Raw genomic sequence first — 23,642 nt, 5'->3', positions numbered from 1 at the left:
TACTGAATCTGTAAAGTATGTCCCAGCTATAAATCAATAATCCTAGGACTGAAAACTATGCCTTGCAAATAGCAGATGGCAGATGTACAATAATCATTTGTTGAGTGAACACTCTGCCCATTCCAGGCTTTCTCCTTAATTTAGTTCCCATGTTCTTTCTGGCTGTACACTCTATTCTTTATTTCTGTTAACTGTTGCCACTGAGACCTTGTGAAACTAACTCTCCACTCACCTCTCTTGCCCTCAGTACAATGAATAAAAATGACAAATTTTTGTCAAGCAAAAATGACTCTCAATTAGATTCAAGGTCTAGCTTCCAATGCTTTTCATATTTTAACTCTGCAGTGATTTGGTATTTGATAGTGTTTATACTTTATGTTATAGAAGAATTGATCAGTTCTTACTAATTTATCAATATACTTAAGTATCTATAATTGTTGAAGAGAATCTTAGCTACTATTCCATAATTCTGTTTTCCAGCTAGATTAAAAGTCTTGAATCTATTCCAAAAGTGAGGTTTTGGTTTTGAAAGATATATGGGAGAGTTATTAGTCTGCTTGGTCTAACAGGAAAATGGAAATCAATAGATGGAACTTGTAGGAAAGTAAATTTATGCTCTATGGAAGGAAAATCTTTTTAGTGAGAGGGTTCCTCTTGGTAGGTGTATTCCTCATCATAGAAAATTTTCAAGCAAAAACCATATAACCATTTGTTAGGAATATTGTTAAAAAGGATTCTTGTTCAAACGTAGGTTATACTAAATGGCCAATGAAATCCCTTCTAATTCTGATTCTGTGATATTGTGATATGCTTGGTAATCCTAATTTTATTTTGAGTGTTATTTAGTGGATAGGGGAAAACGATAACAATGTCATAAATCCCAAATTCCTACAGCCAGTTTTGTTTGTTTCAAAGTATACAAGAAGTATAATTAAGATGGCAGAGTAGAGGCAGCAATCCAGCTGAATTCTACCAATATTCCTTTTTGAACAGTTTTAAAACACATTCTGAGTGGTATAACCAACAAAAGGTCAGGGGGAAACATTTTTCCAGTCCAATAAAACTTAGGAAGTCAGCAGGATAGGCCTGGGACATCAGGCCTGGCCCAGAGCTTACATGGTCCATCACCAGTGGCAGGGGCAGCAGCAGCTTCAGGAGCTTTCAGCCCAGAGATGGCAAGGGGGTCCTGACAACTGGTCAGAAAGAGATTACAAGGGACATTTTGTTGGCATAGGATACAAGATTTCGTGCTCTTTGGCAACTTCATTACCCATACATAGTTTGGGTCACAGTTCCAGAACAGAGGAGTGTTTAGGATCAGTCACAAGGCAAAAGGGGCCCTGCTTACAGTTCCAGGACTGAGAGAAATGCTAGTGCATATGGCTTCAGGGAAATAAAGGAGCTGGATGATGTTTAACAGTGTAGAGGATGGCTCATGACTGCTCAGAAGGGACAAGGGACCTGATAGTACTTCTAGGGCCTTAAAAAATACTAGTGCTTGTGGCTGTAGGGGACCAGCGGTCTTCTCTGGGTAAAGACCAGAGAACACTGACCATACCTCTCCTTAGATAATATAACCTTGGAAACACTAAAAACTCGCAGGCCTCCCAGAACTAGCTTTGAAAATAGCAGTGGAAAAAGACTGAGGATTGAGAGTGACTTTTTACCCCCAGGTAAATAGAGCCTAATGTTAACATAAAACCCAAAGTCAAAACATTGGGGAAAATGAACAAAAAACAACACAACAAAATTTGACCATAAATAGCTATTTGGGAGATAGAAAAGAGCAAAATACAAATATAGAAGACAACCATGTGAAAAGCTACAAGCCAAGCCTCAAAAAAAAAAAAAAAAATTCAAATGGGACAAAAGCTGGACAAGAATTTCCTGAAAGAGGATAAGAGAGAGAGAGAGAGAGAGAGAGAGAGAGAGAGAGAGAGAGAGAGAGAGAGAGAAAGGGTGAGAAAATGGGAGAGAATAGTGGTAGGGGAAAATGAGGAAAGAAAAGAAAGTGATACAAGAAAATTATGAAAAAAGGATTAACAACTTAGTAAAAGAGGCACAAAAATAGTGAAGAAAATAATAACTTAGAAGACAAAATTGGTCAAATTAGAAAAAAGAAACAAAAACTCATTGAATAAAATAATTCCTTAAAAAGTAAAAGCCAATAGATGTACAAGAAAGACATTAAGAAACAATAAGACAAAGTGAAAAGAATGGAAAAAATAGAAGAAAATATGAAATTTCTCCTTGGAAAAACAACTGGCCTGGAATATAGATGGAGGAGTCTGATTTAAGAATTGTTGGATTAGGGTAGCTAGGTGGTGCAGTGGATAGAGCACCAGTCCTGAAGTCAGGAGGACCTGAGGTCAAATGTGACCTCAGATACTTAATACTTCCTAACTGACCTGGGCAAGTCATTTAACCCCAATTTCCTCAGCAAAAAAATAAATAAATAAATAAAATAAAATAAATTAAAAGCTTTAATTTTTAAAAAAGTAGGAAAACTGAATATAATAATTTATGGGTGAGAATATGGTAATTTTATAAAATACTGGATTTTCAAAGCATTCTGATGAGAAGACCAGAGCTGAACAGAAAATTTGACATTAAACACAAGACTTAAGCATAAAATAAAAAATTATGAAGTTCTTAATATAGGGAGATGATACATGTAATTCCTAAGAATGTTATTATTATTAGGACAACTAGAAAGAGTCTTGGGTTTACTTATGCTGGGATGATCTAAAAAAATGGATAGGCAAGAAAAAGGGATGCAGTGAGAGAAGGGGGAAGGAAAAGGAAGAATGGAGAAAATTATCTCACATAAAAGAGGTCTACAAGGAAGAGCTTTTACAGAAGAAAGGAAAATAGGGTGAGAGAAGGAGTGATGGGCAACACTTGAACTTAGCTCTCATAGGAATTGACTCAAAAAAGGAAGAATATGTGTACACACACACACACACACACACGCGTTGAATATAGGAATCTCTTATCCAACAGAGTTGAATATAGGAATCTCTTATCCAACAGAGTTGAATATAGGAATCTCTTATAATATTAAAAAAAAGGATACTATCTCTCTCTCTCTCTCTTTCTCTCTCTCTCACACACACACACACACACACCACACACACACACACGTAAAGCACAAAGGAGGGACAGCTAGGTGGTACAGTAGAAGAGCTCAAATCTAGCCTTAGACATTTATTGGCTGTGTGATATTGGGCAGGTTATTTAACCCTGATTGCCTCCAAAGGAAAAAAAAAAGGCAAGCAAAAACAAAATAAATACCTTATCCAACATAGTATTTGGCTTTTAGTAAACAATAAATGTGTATTGATTATCAGTTATTTCATAGTCAGGGAATATGTCATATATCTTTATGTCATGTTAGACTATGATAAAGATAAGATTTTTGCACAGCTATAATTATAACTAGAGATTGCCTTCTTTTACAAAGAGAACTCCAGAAAAGGAATTTCCAGGCCTTTATTGTGAAATGATATCTCATTGAGCCAGTGGATTCCCTAAGGCTCAAAGTCATCTAATTAAATTTTCCCACCACCTCAGTCATTGCATCCCTATCAAGAAGCACCACAAGTTCTTGGTATGTGATTTGGTGCTAGAAAAAGGCACTAGATTTAAATTCATATAATAATAATATTAACTCTAATTATATACTAATTAATATATTATAATAATATTATTGAATATTAATTTTAAAATCTGCAAAGTGCTTTACATATATTGTCTCATAGAGTCATTTATATCACGCTGGAAGACTTCAGAAGCCATTTAATCCAATCCCTTAATTTTATATAGGAAGAAACTAAGGCCTAAGATATATATCAAGTGACTTTTCCAATATCACCTAGTAAGTAGATATTCCCCTCTCTGATCATATCCTCCTATTGATCCACGACTCTCCACATCTCACCCATCCTATACCTCCTCTTTGTCCTCAAAAAGTCTTTCATTTTCCCTATCCCTTTCCCCTTTTCAGGTCATTCCCTTTGTTCTGCATTTACTCTCTTCCCTCTCTAACCTTAACCCAACAGTTAGTCATTTCAGTTCCACATGATCCACTGCTTTTGAATCCCCTTGTCCTCAGGTCCTTTTGCTGCTCTGCTCCTGTCAAACCTCAGCCCTTTATTGTTATTCCCTCCCCCATCCCCATCCCATCCCCATCCTCATCCCCCACTTTTCTCTACTATTCACCTACTAGGCTCTTAATTAAGCTGAAAGAAGTCCCACAACTGCACTGACTAGGTATCTTCCATAGTCATGTTATTCAGACTCAATCAGGATTTTTCTGTAGTAAATAATCCTCTTATTCTTTCCTAATGGTTTCCCTATTTCCCTCCCCACAGAAGCTTTTCCAAATCTATTGTCCTGAAGATCTCCTACACTCTTGTCATTGTTGCATCTCAACTGAGGATCTTGACTGAAAAGTGAGACTATTTAACATAAACTCCCTCTTTTACCATTCTCTTCACCTCAGAGCTCTCTTGGTCTTTGTACTGGCCATTCTCCATCCCTTGTATGGAGTCTCTCCTTACCACTGACTCATAAAGTCCTCTTTCTTTAAGAAAACCATCTTTTTTTTTTTTTTTTTTTTTTTTTTTAGAAAAGAAGCAGAAAGCTAGAAAATAGTTTTTATAGCCAGTATTTCAGATAAAGGTAAAGGAAAGAGGAAGAAAAATTTGGAATTCAAAATCTTACAAAAATGAATGTTGAAAATTATCTTTACATGTGGGTTGGAAAAATAAAATACTATTAAGTGTGGGGGGAGTAAGAATTTGACACCATGCTGTGAGCTGCTGCACCTCTCTGAACCTCAGTTTCCTCATTTATAAAATGGAGTTAATCATACTGGGAGTAACTGCTTCAGTGCTGCTATGAAGATTAAAATATAGAGACAATGAATGCATGTAAAATCACTTGCAAATCTAAAAGTTTGATTTAGATGTTGGCTGTTAATGTAGTGGAAAGTTAAGTAGAAGAAACCTCTGGGCATTATCCAGCTTCATTTCAAGAGATCAGCCTTCCATGAACCTGGTGCCTCTGCCCACAAGAATAGCAGAACTCTTAGAACCTTTTTGAGGTAATGGGAAACTAGGGAGCAGGATCAAGGCAAAGGTTGAGTACGGATGTGCTTTTAGAGAGTAGAATTCCCAACTTCCTAGGAGTCCTTAGGGCTAGAGAAGACTCTCCAGAGCATCTATAAATCCTCAAGAGTTATTCCAATGCTAACCTGCTCATCCCAGGTAGCTTTAAGTGACGATGTAGATCGGTATCAGTCATCACTGAGCTGTGGGGAGCTCCTAATTAATGAGCAATAATTTCTTTTCTTTTCTTTTTATTAAAGCTTTTTATTTATAAAACATATGCATTTCAACATTGACCATTGCAAAACTTTCTATTCCAACTTTTCCCTCTTTCTTCTCACCTAGATGGCAGGTAGTCCAATACATGTTAAATATGTTAAAATATGTTAAATCCAATATATGTGTACATATACAGTTATCTTGCTGCACAAGAAAAATCAGATCTAGAAAGAAAAAATAACCTGAGAAAGAAAACAAAATGGAAGTAAACATCAACAGAAAGGGTGAAAATGCTATGTTGGAATCCAAACTTAGTTCTCACAGGCCTTTCTCTGGGTGTAGATGGCTCTCTTCATCACTGAACAATTGCAACTGGTTTGAATCTTCTTATTTGAAGAGAGCCACGCCCATCAGAATATATCCTCATATAATATTGTCATTGAAGTGTATAATGATCTCCTGGTTCTGCTCACTTCCCTTAGCATCAATTCATGTAAGTCTCTCCAGGCCTCTCTGAAATCATCCTGCTCTAAGAAAGAACAATAATATTCCATAACATTCATATACCACAGTTTATTCAGCCATTCTCCAATTGATGGGCATCCACCCATCAGTTTTCTAGTTTCTACAAACTAGTTTGTAGTTTCTAGCTTCTACAAAGAGGGCTGCCACAAACATTCGTGCACATGTAGGTCCCTTTCCCTTCTTTAAGATCTCTTTGGGATACAAGCCCAGTAGAAACACTGCGGGATCAAAGAGTATGCACAGTTTGATAACTCTTTGAGTATAGTTCCAAGTTTATGAGCAATAATTTCTAGAGGATGATGACATTATCCGGTCCTGTCACCCCTTAGGACACAAATGGACCCATGAAATACAAGACATGCACTCCATGCTGATTCTAATGCCACGTTGCTTTAAAGATGAATTGACTGATTTGTATTGTACTATTTATAAAGAGAGGAAGCAGACCATAGTAGATACAGAACTGACTCCCCAGCCAGGAAATTCAAGGACTTTCTCTGATTCAAACTGCCACTGAGAAGGTGATCTAACCTTTCAGGACTTTTGTCACCTCTCTCAAAGCTTCAGAGAAAGGGATGACCTACATTTGGGGAAGTTTCTTTACCTGGGGAGTCTCTCATATCAGTGAAAGCTCAGATCCAGTTCTTATGTGTGTGTGCCTGTATGCTCACATTCCTGTATATGTTTGTGTAGGAAGAGAGAGAGAGAGAGAGAGAGAACACAAAAGGTTCCTGGAAAAACAAAACATCCCCAAGCTCTCTTGTGGGATCTTCTTTAGCAAAAAGAAACATATGGTTTTCTCCCTCTGAAAGGCCTCCAGCTGCTAAACCTAGTTTTGCTCAGATTGTTCAAAAAATCTCACGGTTGGATTAAGATCAAGAAAAGAAAACTCAAGCTAATGAAAAGTAGGGCAAATGGGTTGAAGCCTACAGGCCTGAGGAACCCGTTGAGTGCTTTCATCTGAATACCCTATGGATCATTTGGCTACAGGCCCGACTGGGTGACTTTGGGAGCAGTTGATGGAAAAAACAAGTGAGAAAGCGAGCCTGGCGAGAACAACTCGTGCTTTGGTGGGAGGAGCCCTATGTTCTGGCCATCAGCCAGCCTAGCAGCTGTTTCTTTCCAAGCTCCACAAAGAGTAAAGAAAGTCTTTGCTTCTTCCCCTCCCCCATCACTTTCCTAAGTCATAGTCTTTCTATGTGTAGTCCAACAATTAACACTAGAGCTGGCCCAAGGCTCTGGGGTTCTTTACTAAAAGAGTCCCACTGCTCTGGACCTAAACATACAGGGACTAGGTTCATTCTTGAGAAGCCAAAGAAAGGGTTCAATTACTTTTGCCTCATTGTTTCTTTTTTTTTTAAATAGATTTTTATTGAAATCTTTTGTTTTTATATTCCTCAGGGAAAAAGAAAGGAAGGGAGAAAAAAATTCAATTACACTGATGAACATTTTGAAAAATTTTACTTTATGTTCAATGTTCATGGACCCCCAGACTCTGCAAAGGAGCAGAACAACAGGTATCCTTTGATATTACTTCTTTGGCACCTATTTTGTTTTTTGATAACTTAGAAACATTCGTTTTCTATTGTTTTGTATCTGTCTTTTTTTTCCCTCATTTATATTATTGAAATCATTGTGTATATTGTTTTCCTGGCTGTACTTGCTTCACTTTGAATCAATTCATTTAAGTCTTTACATGTTTCAGTGTATTCATAATGCTTAGTGTTTCTTATATCACAATAATATTCCACTACAATTGTGTACCACAATCTGTTGAGCCATTCCTTAATAGATGGACATCTAGGTTTTTCACATTTCTTTGTTATAAGATGTGCTACTGTAAATATTTGGTGTACACAGGGGCTTTTTTGTTGTTGTTGTTAAGGATTATATACTCTTTGGAATATATATCCAACAGCAGAACCTCTGAATGAAAGCATATGGATATTGAAGTCACTTTACTTGCATAATACCAATTGCTTTCCAAAATGCTCAGGTCAATTCATAGCTCCACCAACAATGCATTAGTTTTCCCAACTTTAAACAGCCTTTCCAACATTGATTATCCCCTTCTTTTATCATCTTTGCCGATTCCCCAGAAGACACTGGTAGCCTCACATATTCCTTATGTTTGTACCCTTCCACATGTACCCAGGTTACAAATATTCCTTACATATGTGCCTTTCATATGTGTGTCCTGGCCATGTTTGCCCTTTTTCATTTTTGTTCTAGGCTGGTGGGGGAAATGTTCTATGGCTACTCTCCTTATTCTGTCATTCCTTTGATTTGAACTAATTCTGACCTCTGGCTGAGTGTGATGTGCTTGGTTGGTGGTGATCAGCCATCCGAGGCTTGGATAATTCCAGTTAAGAGAAGGTTAATTTCTTGCAACATCACTTTGCCATGGTCAGACAGGTCTAATTGTTAGAAAATATTTTAACTCAAAAAAAAAAAAAATCAGCTCTCACTAACTTTCACTGGTGCTAGTCTCTATCTCTAGAGCAGTCAAATGTGTATAAACACATATAAATACTGTCTACAAACTGCATTGCAAACCTTTCTAAAACAAATGCAGTTGGTCCTAAAATAAAATACTTGCTGACATATTATTTATTCTTAGAAGGAACTCCTCAAAACATCCTCTCGAAAGCACTGCATTCCTCAATCTGCCTGTGAAAACACTTGCTTTAAATTCTAACTCATTCCCGAGCCATCTCCTCTTTGAAAACTTGCGATAATGCCGTCTCAAATTTTTTATAATACTTTGTCCAGATAGCTCCCTTGGATAGATTTTATTCTGTTGTGTATTAACATTCCTATAAATGTATTATTCTCTATTTTCACCCCCTGCCCCAACACATATAACTAAATTACTTAAAGACAAGGATTCTTTTTTTCTTCTTTGTATCCCTCAGCAGTTAGCATAGAGTCTCGCAGTTAGCATAGGGTCTCGCAGGTAGCATTTTAAAATTGTTTGCTGAAGCTGGTTGACTGGAATGGAATGAATTTTAGGGTAATTCTATTTGCAGCACCTGGAACACTCCCTACTCCACATGTGACCCCACCAGAAAAGCTATCCAAGTTCGAAGGAACCTGTATTTCACAAGTCCCCACTTAGATGTTTATTTTAAGTAGTAATCCAGAATACATGGTGACATTAAATATAATAAATTGTCAGTTTCACAAAATAATTAAAGACATGTTTATATTTGAGATTAAAAAGGGTGAAGGAAGCAAAAGTAAAAGTCTTTATATTTTTAGGCTTCCAAGGAAATCCAATGAAGTTTTGAAAGAATCTAATGAAGAAATCCAATTCAAAGGTTGTTGAAGAGGAAAGAAAGGTATGAGGAAATTTTAGAAAGGAGATAGGAAGGTTTCCAGCTAGATAAATTTAATAAGTTGAAACATTTTAATCAAATGTTTTAAGTACAAACATCCAGAGCCGAAATTACATAATAGTTTTTTTTAACTCTCAAGAAATTTCTTAAGATCTTAGTGGAAAATTGGAATTCACAGTCATTACATCACTAGAAAATATTTAGGAGTTGTGTGCATGTGATTAGTGAAATAAAGAACTAAGATTATTTTTAAAAATTGATTTTTGTGTTTAGATATATCATACAAATTCCTACTAAATCTCTCATAGATTCAATATCAAAACAGCTAAGGAAAAAAAAAGTTAAAGGAATAATTTTGGCTAGTGCAACTTTATATGTTAGTAATTTTGTCTTTATGAAAGGATGGATGCATGTTTAATAGGTTAATATTCATATTCATCACTTTTTTTGACACCATAATATTTCAGTAGATCCATAAATTTGCTTTGACCATTTCCTAAGCAATTCACATCTCATTTGTTTTTAGTTTTTAGTTGCCACAAAATGCTATTATTAATATATTGATACATAAAGGACATCTTTATGTTTGACAACTTTGAGAATATATCCCCAACAATAAGTTCTCTGGCTCAAATATGAATTTTTCTTTCAAGGTGTATTTTTCTCATTAGCAATTTGAATTAGGTTTTCATATATAATGAATTTGCAATTGGTTTAATTATATGTAATTCTTTTGAAAACTACATATCATTTAACTACTTATATTAAACTTAATTATAATTAATTATAATAACAAAAACTTAATTTTGTAGATTTGTATAAATTCTTATCAAAATCTACAGATGGTAGAATTTTATCAAATATATCCATTAAAAAGATTTTATTTACTAATTCACATTTTTTCTTTTTATTGTAATTGTCTATTTTACTTTATTTGGGCAAAAATATTTTTATAATAATAATAACAGTTGACTTATATAGCACTTTAATATCTCCAAAGTTCTTTATGTATATATAATTTACCTATATTATCTGAGTTGATCCTACAATAATCCTGAAAGGATGGTTTCATTATTACCCTTATTTACAAATGGGAAAATTGAAGCTGACAGAGGTTATGACCCATCAAGGACCATACAGTTAAACTAAACTATTTTGTCTTTAATAATACTATGTCATAGATGATTTCAAATTTGTCTCCTATCAAAAGCAATAGCCTTCCATTCTTCTTTAACACTTCATATTGTGACTTTTTATTTTTAGTTTATTTCTTTTTTTATATCACCTATACTTCCCACTAGTTCTGTACAATTCCCAGAGAGCTGTCCCGTATAAGAAAAAATAAAAAAGGGGAAAACTCAGTTCATCAATACTAGCATAAAAACAATTGAACTTATATATATTGTTCTGTACTCATTATTTCCCACTTTTGCAAAGGGGCCAAGCTTGTGCATTTTGTTGTGTTTGGATTTGACTATTTTACTGTAATTCTTTCCATTTATATTGTTGCTTACTTCATTTTGCAAGAGTTCACATATATTCTTTCTTTTTTTATTATTTTTTTAAATTTTATTTTATTTAATAATAACTTTGTATTGACAGAATCCATGCCAGGGTAATTTTTTACAACATTATCCCTTGCACTCCCTTATGTTTCGTTTTTTCCCCTCCCTCCCTCCACCCCCCCCCCCCCCACTATGGCAAGCAGCCCTATATATGTTAAATATGTTGCAGTATATCCTAGATATAATACACACATATATTCTTTCCATGATTTTTTATATTCACCATAGTCATCATTCCTTATAGGGAAGTAATATTTATTTAGAGTTTATTATGCCATATAGTATAAATGCTAATCAAAACCTATTTTACTATCTAGTTTTTTAAGGAAATTAAATAATTTTTCTGAAAAAAATTAATATGGATTCCCAAACACATTTTATGAAACCAAATAAGTGACGTTATTGTTTGAAGAATTGGTGTTTTGGATGAATTAATCAATATAGTTGGAGTGGCTTTCAGAGATATCTGAATTATTCTTGATTTTAATTTATCTACCCATATAGCCTAAAGCTAAGTAGTTGTGGGCATGCAATCTTTTGCTTAATTTTAAAAAATGTTCCTCTAACCTCATTTTTACCCAACCAGGGGATATTTTTCATGATGTCATGTATATGGTAGAAGACCTCTAACTGATGAAGAGAATACTAAATATGGCCCACATTGTTTAAGGATTGGAATTGGCTGTAAAGCTTCACTGGGAAGAGAGAAAAGGACTTTGAAAACTGCAGATATATTGGAGGAAACCGGATCCTCAATATGTCCCTGATTTTCAACTTGCTTCTCTGTTGATTTTCCTTTTTCTTTATTTTAGAACTTCTCTTTTTGTTAAATTAAGATTTTTATCTCGCTGCCATCTAAAGAGCCCATTTCTTCTTGAATGTTTACTAATATGTTCTAATTTGCAAAATTTCTCCAGTTTTGTTTGAATAAATGAGTTTACTAAGTATTTGCATTTTGTGAATTTTTTATATAAATATTTGATAGGAATGAGTTAAGTTACAAATGAGGGAAGTGGTTTTTGTTTTTAATTACATCAGCACCTCTAGAATAGCAATACTTAAGGGAGTAGACAGAATTCAAGGCTGATATACTTCTTGTAGAAAAGGGAAGAAAAAGAGTAACCTTATAGCCATGACTCTTCTATTTTCAAGGTGGAAATCAATTTCTCTTCCACATGATCTAGACCTCAGACCATATCTATACCTACCATCCATGAGTCATAATTAGACAATCCATGTATCTTTCATTCCTAAAGTTGTCCTGGTACCCACGGGATGTTAAAGAGTAAGAGAAAGCCTTCATCTTGTTGAACTGATTGTTTTTGGAAATTTTATCTGAAAATATGGAGAAGAGTTAAACAGGACAAAAAAGTGTGAGTGGATTGAGAACTATGCCATTGATGCTCTCTTGTTTTATGAGTCCAGTCAAAGCTGTAAGTAGTACTATCAGTACCAAACTTTTGTGCTTAGAAGAAATTGTCATTGACTTACTCAGGCACTGCCTGGACAAAGTTGCAAATTGGGGAATGTATCATGAATGCAAAAGTGAACTTTTAAAAATTATAAAACCACCATACACAGCTACTTTATAAGACACCATTAGCATTGAGAAAGTAAGCACTAATGATCTGGGACAAGTCACTTAATCCCAATTGCCTTCAAATGAAAGAAAGAAAGGAGAGGGGGAGAGGGAGAGAGGGAGGGAGGGGAAGAAAGGAGGGAGGGAAAGAAAGAAAGAAAGAAAGAAAGAAAGAAAGAAAGAAAGGAAGGAAGGAAGGAAGGAAGGAAGGAAGGAAAGAAGGAAGGAAGAAAGAAAGAAGAAAAAGAAAGGAAGGAAAGAAGGAAGAAAAAGAAAGGAAAGAAGGAAGGAAGAAAGAGAGAAAGAGAGAAAGAGAAAGAAATAAGGAGAGAAAGAGAGAAAGAAAGAAGGAGAGAAGGAGAAGAGAGAAAGAAAGAAAGAAAGAGAAAAAGAAATTAAGACAGAAAGAAAGAAAGAAAAAGAAAGAAATTGGGCACCAGGCTAATAACTGTGTGTGAGGAAGAGACAGAAAGCAGCAATACACTGAACAAATATCTGCACTTTTAGTCCAGAGGCTGGGAATTTATTTACTCTAAGATTTTAGAAGACTTACAGAGTGGAGTAAATATTCAAAGGAATTTCATAATCCCAGAAATTTAGGGAAGTCCCACTTCCACACTCCAAGAAAAAAAAATATCATGTGTTGTCTTAACTGTGGGCAAGGATTTTGAATAAATAAAATCAAATCTTGGTGGAATATTTGATACCTTTTACTGCTGTCAATTTTTTTGAGACCCTTGCACTTGGTTAGGTGATTCCATCTGGGGTCAGGATCTATAGTTTAAGAAGCTTTAGCATAATGGATAGAGAAGAAGGAACACCTGAATTCAAATCTTGCTCTGTATGATTTTGGTCAAGTCCTTTAGTCTCTCTGAGCTTATATTCCTCATTTGTTAAATGGTATAATAACACTACTTTACTAACATTTATTAAGTTGTTGTAAGGATGGATGGAAGGAAGGGGGAAAGGAAGGAAAGAAAAGAGGAAGGAAGAAAATACAAATACAAGAATTCGATTTTCCCAAATCTGTACAAAATCCTTAATCAGATTTAAAAGTAACAGAGAAAAACATTTTTACTGAGTTTTTAAAATAATGAATTTTTAAAAATTAACAAAATTAACTTTAAAAAGAATTTTATAATTTTTTCATTATTTTTGATAAAGGCAAACTTTTTTTATATTGATTTTTTCTAATGGCATTAAAAAAAACATTAATTTGATTGTTGATAGTACCCAAATCAAACTTTTCTTTGGGCAGGTCCTATCTAAAAATTTGCAAATGGGCTGACGTATTTGTGATTAGGTCTGAACATAGGTAATAATACAGTGATTGCATAATATCTAATTTGGTGCTGCTGCTGCTGCAAAAGCCACTCACTGTTTAAACCTTAGCTTTCTCCACTGACAATGAAAAAAAAGGAGTGTTTACCCTGTGCTGTTACTTATTCTGCATCGTCAGAGATATCTGGGTTTGGCCAGAATCTTCCCAAACTTCCTGTTTTGACCCAACTCCTTTCCCTATTTATTATTTTCTTTGTGTTCTCCACATTACAGGAAATCCAGTCCTTAGTACGTTCCTATCCAGGGGTGAGGAGTCACTAATTAAATTTAATAATCAAACATTCTCAGATCTGTAAAGATCTTTAAGAAAAATATTTTCAGACTTTGTTCTTGTCTAAGCTGAGTTGCTGTTCCCAACTCTTTCTTGCCCACTGTTCTCATTTATTTCATTCACTTTGAAAATGTCCCCTACCTCCCACTTTGAATCCCATTTTTCCTGTATGGGACAATCTTCCAACTTCCTAGAAAAGCAAGCTGGCTGACTGCAAACATAATAACCATTCAGCTGCATGCACTTAAACTTCTATAGAAAATAATATATTCCTGGCTTTATGCACACAAAAGGAGAGAGAGAAATCATGTCCATTAGTAAGATTATTTACACTAAAAAGCAGGCACACATTTTTATCTTTATCTACACAATAGCCTTAATCTCAAATTTTTATAGGATCAGGTATCTGGAGGTGGAGAAAACTCAAGGGTTATCTAGGCCAATGTCCTTATTGTATGGAAACTGAGGCTACCACAAGTGGTTTAGAAAAGAAACCACAGGTCTAGATTTCAAATGATTTCAAGGGGATTCCTTTGGTGTCTGGGTTGGATTATACTCTCAACTCTCCTTACCAACTCTCAGTTCTGTAATATGTAAGTGAATCATTCTGTATATACATACATACATATATCTGTTATCGTTCAGTCATTTCAGTCATATCTGCTTCTGTGACCCCATTTGGGATTTTCTTAGCAAAGATATTGGAGTGATTTGCCATTTCCTTCTCCAACTCATTTTACAGATGAGGAAACTGAGGCAAAACTGTTATGAATCATTGATATAATGCTTTAAAAATTCAAGCTCTTCTCACTTCTTGTCTAGATTGTTATGATAATGTTCTTATCAGTCTTGGTACCTGAAGGCTCTCCACATTGTATTGCATTCTCCACATAGTTATCAAACTTATTATCCTTAAACACTCAAATTCTAGTGATTTCCTTTTGTCTTGGATAAAATAAATTCTAACCTTAAAAACCTTTTTTAAAAAAAGAAAGAAACTGAGGCACTTAGGGTCCCATAGCTAGTACGAATATAAGACTCTTTAAATCCGTACAAAATGCAAAGCAGGTAGTTCTCTGCATTTGTAGAAGTAGTTTCCTCTACAATATGCTTTTTTGATAGCCCTTGTGATTTCATCATCACAACAACTCTTAGAGGTAAGTACTACTATTATTCCCATTTTACAGATGCAGATATTGAGGCAGACAAAGTTAAACTTAATTAACTCATATCGAGGAAGACTGCCCCAGTGTGATGAATGACAGGTCTAGTTTCAAGGCTAAATGCAGTAAGTTGAAAAGACGGAAGCTAGATATAATGGGAAGATATCAACCATTTTGAGGTAGAGGATAGAGCACAGGATTTAGAGCTGGGAAAATGGCTTCCAATTCTTGTGCTATTTACCACCTGGGCAGATTATTTAATTTCTCTGGTCTCATTTCTTTCATCAAATGGAGGGGTTTGAAATAATTTTTCAGATTCTTTCCTGGTCTAAATCTATAAACTGTGATCATGTGACGAAATCCCAGGGGTGGTACCTTTTGCTGTTGATCACATTCATTGCCAAGTTCATTGCCACCCTCTTTCTCTCCACTCATGTGAACTCTCAGGACCCTACCTTTCTATGTCCTCTAGACTTTAAGCTTGATTTGACGTCAAACCGTACACCAGAAAGTCCTTTTAGATGCCAAGAGCTTACTCTCTCGATCTATTACATGCAGATGTTTCTTTGAAATAGTTTCTACTCTCTCTTCAATTCCCAACTGCTTGCTTTTTGAACTTAACTAATTCAAACCCAGTTTCCCTTATTGTTTACTAATAAAATCCTTTTCTCTTTATTTCTTATATTTTCCCTACTCCAAGATGTCTTGCATTCAATCATTCACTCACTATACTGCTCCCTCCCAGTAAATTCCACGGTCTCATGACGAACACTTAAAAACTTAGGTATTTTTCATTTTTCATATGACCCTTTTAGGATCATATTAAGTGCTGTCACCTGCAAGTAGTTTTTCTTAATTTTTTTCATGCTGTTGCTATCCTGAAATTATTTGTACTTCTTTTGCATATATTTTGGATGTGTCAATCGCCTTCAAGGAGTTTATGGTCTATTGGAGGAAAATAACACGACTATACATATTTTAATTTTTTTCTTTTCTTCTCAATGAATAAGGAAGAGTGAGGGAGAAAAGAGAGAATTTGGAACTCAAAATAAAGCAAAAATGAATTTAAAACCCACAAAATATCTGGTTCCTTAATAAATACTCATTGAATTGAATTGAAGAACATGAAAACTGCTATAGCAGATCAGAACACCAGCCATTTGCATCACATTCTCTCTGAAAGTGATCACAAGAGACACATTGTGTGAGCGTTATTATTGTCCTTGATGTCAACTTGAAAGCAGGTAAGGAATGCAGTCTCAAAACCTCTTATGTCTCTCATAGCCTTCTATGAATCTATCCTCCATAATTTACTTCAACCTTCTGGGAAGTTTCCTTTATTTCTTACTGTTACTTCTTGTGAGAACAGTGGCCCTGTGCTTATTAACTGTATGGTAAAACAGGAGTAGTTTTTATTTGTATGCAATTAACCTCTTTCTCAGGGCAAGGGTCCCACCAGTTTTTAAATGTAGCTAGATTTTCTAAGTATGTTTTCTCTATGTGTAAGCTTCATAAATTTGTAAACTTTGATCTCAGTCCCTTGTTAAACATTCTTCATTCTATAATGAGTCCTAATCCTTCTGGGTTAATCTTATTTTATAACACCCTCAAATTCTCCATTCTTTTGATGAGTTTAATAACCTCATTATTAATACCAAATCAGACATTTAATTTTCTCTAATAAGGAACCACATGTTACTTCTTTTGATTCATACAACAATCTTATGAGATAAGTACTACAAGTAGGTATGATTATATTTTAAAAAATTTTTTTAACAATTAAGATTTTTTTTCATTCTGATATTAACAGATCCCTACAAAATGAGCATTTACAAATATAATAGGACTGACAAAAGGACAGAATTGCAACTTTCGATTATGGACAGCTTGTTTTTCTTTTTTGAGTATAAATTCTATATGTAACTTTTAAAACATTTTGCTTGTCTGATTCCTTCTGGTAGAAGCATTATTATCTCCATTTTACAGATGCAGCTTAAATATAAGTTCTTAGATGGGAATGTCTAACTAATTTCCCTCAAGGAGCACTTTTTTTCATGTGATTGCTTACTGATTCCAGAACTTTGACTGTGAAGTAATTTGTCAGGGTTATGATCTTGCAAGAAGCCAGATTTTTTTTTGATTAATCAAATCTAGTTCTTAAGAGCTTTTAATTTCTGCCTGGTGATTTAATAAATAAATGATAATTAGTAAACAGATAACAAGTGGGAATGTAACTATTTATTTTATGATATTGGGAATTATCAACAATTACATTGGCTAACATATGTGTTATGTCGGTGTAATGTCACAGGTGGGTTTTAGCTTCCATTATCATTTAGAGTAAGCCCTACACCTCAGGAGGATTTCCTTGGGTCAAGTGGCAGCTGCTATGCCATCTGTGAGGGGGAAAGTGCTTTAAGGAAACCAGATGCAAGAAAATTCAGATTTATGAATCAAAGGATTAACTGAAAGAGTGCAAAAGTATTCTCTTTACAGTAGCACTAAATGAAGGATTAGTATAAATCATGAACTTTAATCCAGTTTTAAAAAGCCACAGTGTTACAGCTAGCAATGGACCTTAAAGATGGTCTAGTACTCAAACCCCTTTATTTTACAAATGAGGAAAGTTAGCTCAAGAAAAGTGATTAGATGTGACCAAGATGATACAGGCTAATCAGTTATGGAGGTAGGAATCTAACTCAGTTGCATCTAACTCTTAGCCCAAAGCTCTATTTGATTTTAAAAAATATCAAAGTTCCTTACTAATTGTCAATTAACCTTTTCTGGGCAGAAGCCGTGCCTTAAACTTCTGTGTTTCTCCAAAACTTGGTGAAGTATTCTGAACAGATAGGGCACTTAATAAATATTTATTGATAATGAGAAGAATTTATGTTAATTACATAAACCAAGACCCACCAGGAAACAATTTCAGTCAGTCATATTTTCTTTTAAGGTTGCATTAAGGTTGTGCAGACATTCAGGGAGCCAGAGAGGAGAAAAGTTTCTATTTTTTAATCTTATCTGCCTTTTTAACATCCTTTGTTTTTCATATTTTCCTTTTAATAATGAAACTAAACTGCCCTTGAATTTGTAAAGCAATTTTAAACTTTTCAGATTCAATCCAGTCTGGTTCAAAATACCAAAAAGTTGCAGGGTATTATGTTACTGGTCAATCCACCAATCCATTAATCAATCAGCAAGCATTTAAAAAAAATATCTTTTTATTTTTCAAAATACATGAAAAGATAGTTTTCAACATTCATCCTTGCAAAACCTTGTGTTCTAATTTTTTCTCCCTACCTGCTCTTCTTCCCCTCATCCCTGAATAGCAAATAATTGAATATAGATTAAACATGTGCAATTCTCCTAAACATATTTCCATATTTATCTTGCTGCACAAGAATAATTGGCTCAAAAAGGGAAAAAAATAAGAAGGGAAAAAAACAAGCGAAGAACAAAAAAGATGAAACTACTATGCTGTGATCCAAAATCAGTTTTCATGGTTTTCTCTCTAAATGGGGATGGCTCTCTCTACCACAAATCTACTGGAATTGCCTTGAATCATCTCATTGTTGAAAAGAACCAAGTCCATCACAGTTGATCATCACATAATCTTGTTGCTGTGTAGAATGTTCTCTTAGTTCTAGTCACCTCACTTAGCATCAGTTCATGTAAATCTTTCCAGACTTTTCTAAAAGCAGTCTACTCATCATTTCATATAGAACAATAATATTTCCTTTTATTCACACATCATAACTTCAACCATTCTCCAACTGATGGGTATCCTCTCAGTTTCCATTTCCAAGACACTACAAAAAAAGGCTCAACAAGTATTTCTTTTTTCTTTTTTCTTTCTTTTTTTTTAAATTATAGCTTTTTATTTACAAGTTATATGCATGGGTATTTTTTCAGCATTGATAATTGCAAAACCTTTTGTTCCAACTTTTCCCCTCCTTCCCACCCCCTCCCCCAGATGGCAGGATGACCAATACATGTTAAATATGTTGAAGTATATGTTAAATACAATATAAGTTTACATGTCCAAACAGTTATTTTGCTGTACAAAAAGAATTGGACTTTGAAATAATGTACAATTAGCCTGTGAAGGAAATCAAAAATGCAGGTGGACAAAAATAGAGGGATTGGGAATTCCATGTAGTGGTTCATAGTCATCTCCCAAAGTTCTTTCCCTGGGCGTAGCTGGTTCAATTCATTACTGCTGTATTGGAACTGATTTGGTTCATCTCATTGCTGGAGATGGCCATGTCCATCAGAATTGATCATCATATAGTATTGTTGTTGAAGTATATAATGATCTCCTGGTCCTGCTCGTTTCACTCAGCATCAGTTCATGTAAGTCTCTCCAGACCTTTCTGAAATCATCTTGTGGTCATTTCTTACAGAACAATAATATTCCATAACATCCATATTCCATAACTTATTCAGCCATTCTCCAATTGATGGGCATCCATTCAGTTTCCAGTTTCTGGCCACTATAAAAGGGCTGCCACAAACATTTTGGCACATGGAGGTCCCTTTCCCTTCTTTAAGATCTCTTTGGGATGCAGACCCAGTAGAAACACTGCTGGATCAAAAGGTATGCACAGTTTGATAACTTTTTGAGCATATCAACAAGCATTTCTTAAGCACCTACCATGTATCAGACATTATACTAGATTCTAGGTGGGGGGAAGACAAAAAGCTTAAAACCTTTTCTTCTCTTATTGCTATAATTAATATTTTTAGTACTACACTGAATAATAGTTGAATATTGAATAAAGCATCCTTACCTTACCGCTGGTTTTACTGGGAAGTCGTCTAGCTTATCTCCATTATAGATAACACTTGCTTAAAGCTTAAAACTGGGGCAACTAGGTGACACAGTGGATAGAACCTTGGAGTCAGGAGGACTAGCCTCAGATACTTAATAGCTCTACACTCACTAGACCCTGAACAAGTTACTTAATTCCATTGCTTCCCCCTCCCACCCATAAAAAAAAAAAGAAAAGAAAAAAAAAAAGATCCTCAACTGCACTAAGACTTTGGGACTCTCTGTCTCTGTCTCTGTCTCTATCTCTGACTGTCTCTCTCTCTATCTGTCTCTCTGTCTCTCTCTCTCTGTCTCTGTTTTTCTCTCTCTCTCTCTCTCTCTCTCTCACACACACACACACACACACACACACACACACAGCAACTAATCTAGGGAAGAAAAGAAAGTATTAACATCTAGGTGTAGGGATAGGGAATAGGAAATACCTTATGTAGAAGTAATTCTTGAATTAAATTTCAAAAGCAACCAGGGATGCCAAGATGTAGAGAAGTAAGATGAAAGTTAATTTTAGGCATGGAGGATAATGTGGACCGAGAAACCTAGACAGCCAAGGGAAGGATCCTTTCACTAGAGTATGAAACATAGTGGCAAGAAGTATAAGATAAGGATGCAAATGTAGGCGGGAGTCAAACTGCAGAGGATCTTGAATTCCAATCTGAAGATTTTCCCAGAAGCAGAGTAGTAGTAGCAGTAGTAGTAGTAATATTTATTGTTGTAGTAGAAGAGGAAGAAGAAGCAAAAGGAGAAGGAGGGGAAGGAAGAGGAGAAGGAGAAGGAGGAGGAAGAGGTTGGGAAGGGAAAGAGAAAAGAAAAAGAGAAGGAGGAGGAGGGAGAGTAGGAAGAGAAGGAAGAGGAGAAGAAGTAGAAGTTATTAATAGTAATAGTAGTAGTAATAATGGTAGTGGTGATAGTAGTAGTAGTAAAATTGACATAAGAAGACCTGGATTTTCATTTTAGTTCTGTCACTTATAGGTTGACCTCAGGTATATCGTTTTCCTTAGTTTTCTTAACTGTAGAGCAGGAGTGATATCAATCCTTAATGGCCTATCTTATAATATTGTTGTGAGGGAAATCTTTTATAAATCTAGCACATTATATAAACATGATATTATCATTCTAAATCTTAGACCAGGAAGACTTCAGAGTAGAATCCATCTACTTCAACCCTTCCTGAAACATAAATCGTCTCTATAGCATCCTCTACAATTACCTACCTTTGCTGGAAGGTCTGCAGTGACAACAGAATTAAGATTTCATTTAATAGGCAACAGTTTTTAACATGTGAATGACCTGATCCTTAAGATCATGAAATGTAAGAAGATTACTCTGGCAGTTGGGTACAGGATGAGGTGGATAATGGGGAGACTGAAAGAAGAGAAACAGAAGGCTACTATAAGTGTTCGAATAATGAGGCTTTAACTTATCATAACTAGTGTTGCCAGTGTGAAAGGAAAGAACAGAATAAATACAGAAAACAATGGAGAGAGAACAGTCAGAGAGGACCTGGCAAGGAGAAGATGATGGCTGAGGAAGATTAAGTTGAAGAGGACTCAAAAATTTTAAATCTGGGTGCTTGTGAAACAGTGGTGCCATCAACAGAAACAGGTGAGGAATGGGGATGGCAAAGTATATAGAGAGAAAACAGGTGTGTACATCTTTGGAACTCCAGGTGGAAAGGTCCCCCAGGTGACTGGGAATATGAGTCTGGAGCTAACCTACAGGGCCTCATTTGTGAAGGTTTAAAGCTTTGGCTGAGGTCAGGAGGCAAAGTGATTTCATATCCACAATCTCATTTAATCTTTACAACAACTATAAGGCAGGTCAGGTCAGATTTATTACTTCTACTTTTCAGACGAGGTACAGCATAAGTAGAGTGTTGGAAAAGTAAGGGAGGGTGGGGATGGGGTCCCAAAAGATTAAGGAAAGGACAGAGCCATTAAAGATTAATTTTTCCCTTCTTACTATGAAAAGCTTAAACAAGTTATTTTATGCATCTAGGAAGAAAATCTGTCTCCACCTTGTTTAATTTGAAAGGGCATAGGAACTTTCTTCTTCACCCTTCACATCCCTAAAGTTACCAAGTACTGTCAATTCTCATCTTTTACCTCTGCTCCTTCTTTTTCCTATTCCCACTGTAGTAGGGCCCACCTGTATAAGAATTTTTAGCAGGTCCTCTCATTTCTGTTGTCTTCCCTTCTCATTTGTCACACCACTGTCAGGCTTACCTTCCTTATGCACAAGTGTGTCTGTATTACTTTTTTGCTGATAATCTAAGTGGTTCCTTATGTCAGTGATGATTGAGCAAAGTTCAAACACCTTCCCCTGGCGTTCAAGGGCCTCATCCTCAACCTAGCACTTCCTTACATTTCCAGTTTTATTTACTAATCAAAATGAATTATCTCTACCATACAATTTTGGGGTTTTTCCATAGAGGGTCATGGTTTTTCTCAGACTGTTCCTTATGTGTTAGGATCCTTACAAAGTGTTAAGTCACTTATCTAATTTAGCATGGGAATTAGCAAGTTCTCTAGCTCACTAATGTATTTAACACTCATTGGAGATCACACTTTGGGAGATTCACAAGTCAGGATTCAGTAGGAGATTCACAAGTTCAGTGGAGGAGATTCACAAGTCAGGAACCCACAATCCCACTCTCAGAGGAGGAATCAACCTTTGAGTTCAACCTCTAAAAGAGCATATAAAAGGACGAACCTCAGTCAGGAGTCAGTAGGACTGGAGATTCAGAGAGAGCCAGAGGCTGAAGCTGGCACAGGCAAAGGACAAGCAACAAGAGCTCTCCGAACCAAGGAAAGCTTACCGGGCTATTTTGAAAGAGACAGTAAAGGATCTAAACTTTTAACAGCTGGCTGCATTGGAGGTGATTATTATTTTGAGCTGAAACTAAGGCTGCCTCCAGAAGTTCCCCAAAAAACCAGCTCCCAGAGAACCATTATATTTGAGAAAATATCTGCATTTGGGGGAGGGGAGAGGAAAGAATTCAAATTGATGAGATCCATCACGCAAAATGTCTGTCTCAATGTGCTTTTCATGAGGGCCTATACTGTCTCACTGAGAGATCTTGTTCCCAGGGCTCTGAACACAGAAGGTGCTTAATAAGTGTCTTTCCACCTTAATAGAATGGAAATTCTAAAGTATAGAAGGAGGGATTCTGGGAGGTCACTCCTGATTTGGGCTCTGAATGAACCAAAATGATGCAAGAAAAAACACAAACTCTCCCCTTCTCCCCCTTCCCCCCCCCCCCCCCCCAAACCCCTAAATACAGGATCAGGTCCTAGTCCCATTTCCCTCACAAGATCAACGGGTGAAGAAGGATACCGACACACACACACACACACACACACACACACACACACGTAGTTCAACACTCAAAACATAAAGAAAAAAAAATTCCCCTAAACCACAACTTGCTGGCTCAGCACATCTTTTTCCCCTTTCTAGCTTAGGAAAGAATGTGAGTTGAGGCCCGCCTTACCCGTCCTCCCGCCCCCCGACTGTACCATTCAACCGAGTCCACTGGGGAAGGGGAAATTAAAAAAAATAAGATGTTATTGTCCCCCGTCCCCTCGTTGCTGTGCTGTGTATTGCTGTCGCACCTCCTGCTGAATGTCACGCTGATCACAAAGGGTACCGAATGATTTGCTTTGCTTGCAAGGTCACTTCGTCTGCGAGCCCTGAACT

General features: G+C 35.8%; 2 long non-coding RNA genes across 4 annotated transcripts in view; one reads left to right on the top strand and one right to left on the bottom strand.

The window, feature by feature from the left end:
- LOC127556940 (uncharacterized) overlaps window positions 1-11,705 on the top strand; it is a 42,938-nt gene extending 31,233 nt beyond the window's left edge. The window contains exons 1-4 of one of the 3 annotated variants that reach the window (XR_007952575.1): window positions 6,777-6,993; window positions 7,257-7,372; window positions 9,117-9,196; window positions 11,345-11,705. This is a non-coding gene — a long non-coding RNA (uncharacterized LOC127556940). Of the gene's footprint in view, window positions 1-6,776; window positions 6,994-7,077; window positions 7,373-9,116; window positions 9,197-11,344 lie in introns of those variants that run through there. The other 2 variants (XR_007952576.1, XR_007952574.1) reach the window with 2 other exon arrangements.
- Window positions 11,706-18,824: 7,119 nt separating this feature from the next.
- Window positions 18,825-23,631, bottom strand: LOC127556931 (uncharacterized). Its single transcript, XR_007952572.1, has 2 exons — window positions 23,558-23,631; window positions 18,825-19,694 (listed from the first exon to the last, which is right to left on the bottom strand). It is a non-coding gene; the product is annotated as an uncharacterized LOC127556931 (long non-coding RNA).
- Window positions 23,632-23,642: the final 11 nt, after the last annotated feature.

Source organism: Antechinus flavipes, chromosome 1, assembly GCF_016432865.1.
Source record: "Antechinus flavipes isolate AdamAnt ecotype Samford, QLD, Australia chromosome 1, AdamAnt_v2, whole genome shotgun sequence".
NCBI classification, from domain to species: Eukaryota; Metazoa; Chordata; class Mammalia; order Dasyuromorphia; family Dasyuridae; genus Antechinus; species Antechinus flavipes.
Note: the sequence above shows the minus strand (reverse complement) of the source record. Positions and strands in the feature narration are given on the sequence as shown.